This window comes from Rhinoderma darwinii, chromosome 12 (assembly GCF_050947455.1).
Source record: "Rhinoderma darwinii isolate aRhiDar2 chromosome 12, aRhiDar2.hap1, whole genome shotgun sequence".
Lineage (NCBI taxonomy): Eukaryota > Metazoa > Chordata > Amphibia > Anura > Rhinodermatidae > Rhinoderma > Rhinoderma darwinii.
Genome location: NC_134698.1, coordinates 10306065 through 10310027, shown reverse-complemented (window position 1 = coordinate 10310027; position 3963 = coordinate 10306065). Strand labels below are relative to the sequence as shown.

The window sequence follows — 3963 nt, the reverse complement described above, 5'->3', positions numbered from 1 at the left end:
AAGCACATGCACAGCATACTTACCAGTCCTCAGCTCCGTGGAGGAATCTCCATCCTGTCAGCAGCCTCATACAAGTTGCAGGCACTGGAAGAGCTGTCTGTTCCTGCTCCTCCCCAGCCCTTTCTTGCTCCATCTTCCCTGCCTGCTAAGCAACTAGATGGGCCATGAACGCGGATAATGGCCGGTCCATATTTGTGACCTCTTGAATACTATGACGTCACGTTTGATGTCCGGAGATCACACGCTCTGCCTGGAGAACACAGTATACAGCTAACAGCTCCCGCTCCCCTGGGCTGACCCAATCAATTTTTTCAGCAGCAGGTTGCTGCAGTCCTAATCGTCTACTTGGGGACCGGCCCTGGAGAGAGGCTTGTTTGTTGTTTGGGGGTGACTTGTTTGTTGTTTGGGGGTGACTTGTTTGTTGTATGATGTAAAAACTTTCAACAAAAATCATTTGATTTAAAAGGAAGTAAGACCAGAAGCTAATACAAGATCAGGAAACAGAATTGAGGTCAATAAAGAGGAAAACAGTAACACAGATATGATGAAATACATTTTATTATAGAAATATAGATGTTGGTGTTAATTTGCCAGTCAACAGCGACCACATGGCTTGGCAAATTCTAGAAGGCCAGGTCTTTGTATCATCCACTTCAGTAGATAGAGCCTAGATTGTCGAAGGCCGGATCTTTATATTATCCACTTCAGTACATAGAGCCTAGGTTGTAGAAGGCCAGTTCTTTATATCATCCACTTCAGTAGAAATTGCCTAGATTGTCGAAGGCCGGATCTTTTTATCATCCACTTCAGTAGATGGAGCCTAGATTGTAGAAGGCCCGGTCTGTTTATTATTCACATTAGTACACGGAGCCTAGATTGTAGTAGGCCCGGTCTTTATATCATCCACTTCAGTAGATAGAGCCTAGATTGTTGAAGGCCGGATCTTTATATTATCCACTTCAGTAGATAGAGCCTAGATTGTAGAAGGCCCGGTCTGTTTATTATTCACATTAGTACACAGAGCCTAAATTGTAGAAGGCCAGGTCTTTATATCATCCACGTCAGTAGATAGAGCCTAGATTGTCGAAGGTCGGATCTTTATATCATCCACTTTAGAAGATGGAGCCTAGATTGTCGAAGACCGGATCTTTATATAATCCACTTCAGTAGATGGAGCCTAGATTGTAGAAGGCCCAGTAAATGATCCACTTCAGTAGATGGAGCCTCCATACACCAGGACCGGTGGTCCTCCTGGTCTCTCTTACTTCCTGAGCAATATTTGTTGATATTTTTTGTCTACACAGGACGTTTTGAGGATTACAGCAGAGATGACACATCTATTTCTCCATGTCCACCATGATGAATTTTGGGCTGGACACTTCGATGAGTACAATGCTGAAGTAACCCCTTGTAGTCGTTACTTGATCCAGAATGGAGGGGGAGCTGTGTTTAGGACGTGCACTTTGTTAGATACAGTCTGTAAAGTTGTGCACGTCTTCGGACTCCCCGCTGATCTCCTTTCATTCTTCAGGGGTGGATGAAACCTGAAAATAAAGTAAGACAGTCGCCGGTTATATGTGGTGACCCCAGGGTTCAGTGCTGGGACCAATATCATTCAACTTATTTATTAATAATATAGAGGATGGGATTAAAAGTACTGTTTCAATTTTTGCAGATGACACCAGGCTACGTAATATAGTTTAGTCTATGGAAGGTGTTCAGATGTTACAAGCTGATTTGGACACACTAAGTGTTTGGGCGACAACTTGGCAAATTAAGTTTAATGTAGATAAATGTTAAGTTATGCATTTGGGTAGCAACAATCTGAATGCATCATATGTCCTAGGGGGAGCTACACTGGCGGAGTCACTTGTTTATAAGGATCTGGGTGTACTTGTATATCATAGACTAAATAACAGCATGCAATGCCAATCAGCTGCATCTAAAGCCTGCAGGATATTGTTGTGTATTAAAAGAGGCATGGACTCGCGGGACAGGGATGTAATATTACCACTTTACAAAGCATTAGTGAGGCCTCATCTAATATGCAGTTCATTTCTGGGCTCCAGTTCATAGAAAGGATGCCCGGTGTTGGAAAAAATACAAAGAAGAGCAACAAAGCTAATAAGGGGCATGGAGAATCTAAGTTATGAGGAAAGATTAAAATAATTAAATCCAGCCTTGAAAAAAGACGATTAAACGGGAACATGATTAACTTATATAAATATATGAATGGCCCATGCAAGAAATATAGTGAAAACCTGTTCCATGTAAAACCCCCTCAAAAGACAAGGGGGTACTCCCTCCGTCTGGAGAAAAAAAGTTTAAACTCCAGAGGCGACAAGCGTTCTTTACTGTGAGAACTGTGAATCTGTGGAATAGTCACCGCAGGAGCCGTCACAGCAGGAACAGGAGATGACTTTAAAAAAGGCTTAGGTAATTTCTTAGAATGAAAAAATATCAGCGCCTATGTCAATGTGTAGAATTCTTGTTTGAATGTTGATCCAGTCGGATCAAGATCAAGAACAACCAATTATTCTTCACTTTCCACCAGTGGTTATCACTTACCCAGAATGGCCGTGCCCACGAACACTATCGTAAACAGCACCGACTGGGGGTATCGGGCTCCCGTTTCACTGCGAATAAGAGAAAAGAGACGTTGAGGGAACATTTCTGATTGTCAGAGATGTGTAATAATGACCCAGAGACTTCTATGAACTTGATGTTAACACTTCATAGAGTTCTTCTACTTGTAATGCCCTGTATAGAATCACTTATAAGATGACACTTCTCTGCTGTATAATAAAGTAACAGCGCTCAATATACAACGTCACTATGAAGATAACGTCATGTCATCTGTAATGTTCTCCACGTACCTGATGTAAATCATCAGCCGGCCATTGTCCTGGTCCAGGGTTAAGGTGTAGCAGAGCAATATCCCTCCCAGGCACAGATGGAACACAAGGATGGGCAAGAATGCCAAACCCTTAATCTCCATTGAAAATCGTGATAAAGCGAAAATCACAAAGAAACACACAGCAATGCAGCTGCAATCTCCCTCTGAATACACAGAAAGTGACACTGTGCTGCGTCACCGCCTTTTAGAACCACCCAACTGTGATGTCATCAGAGTGATGTCACAACGGAAAACTTCATAAGTCTGGATGTTTCCAGGAAGGCGACAACATCCTGTGATGTCACAATGGAAAACTTTATTAGTCTGGACCTGATCAGGGCTGAACGTTAAGGCTCGAAATGTTCTATGGCTGCTCCGTTATTGTCCAGTCTAATACCAAAGAATAGAATTGCCGCCTGAGATCGCATGAATTATACTAATTAGGATTAATAAAAAAGTTCTACTATGTATTGATTTTGAATTTTTTTTTATGTATCAGGTTTCCTAATTCACAGTCACATATGAGCAGTTGTCTACAGATTATGAGACTGAATGGATCTCTCTCTGTGTATATCCCAGCAGTCGGGGTAAGTGCACACATTGCAGAATTGCTGCGGATTTGTGGATGTAAAGATCGCAGCGGATTACAGTACCAGCCGTGCGGAGGAGATTTGAAGAAATCTCATTAAATGCTGTCACATTTTTCTACACAGAAAATAATCTGCAGAGCGGATCTTAAAATCGTCGTCAGAATGTCAATTTCTGTTGTGGACCATTAATTAACCCCTACCAGACATCCACCGTATATATACGGCGCACGCCGGGTGGGGGAATATGGAGCAGGCTCACGGGCTGAGACCGCTCCATAGAGCGAGTGTGTCGGGTGTGTGTTACAGCCGACACTTCCGGGTAACGAGCGAGATCCCGCTTGTTTAACCCGTTAAATGCCGCGTTCAAAAGCGATCACGGCATTTAAATGACTAAAAACAGGGGGGTGACACCCTGTAACGTCCCAACGGCCCCCCGCAGCGAGATCGGGGGGAGCCATTGTTTAGCACAGCTGCCTG

General features: G+C 43.2%; 1 long non-coding RNA gene across 1 annotated transcript; it reads right to left on the bottom strand.

Moving 5' to 3' along the window:
• Positions 1-542: 542 nt before the first annotated feature.
• On the bottom strand, positions 543-3378 carry LOC142664548 (uncharacterized). The gene is made up of 3 exons (XR_012851312.1): positions 2877-3378; positions 2569-2636; positions 543-1544 (listed from the first exon to the last, which is right to left on the bottom strand). It is a non-coding gene; the product is annotated as an uncharacterized LOC142664548 (long non-coding RNA).
• Positions 3379-3963: the final 585 nt, after the last annotated feature.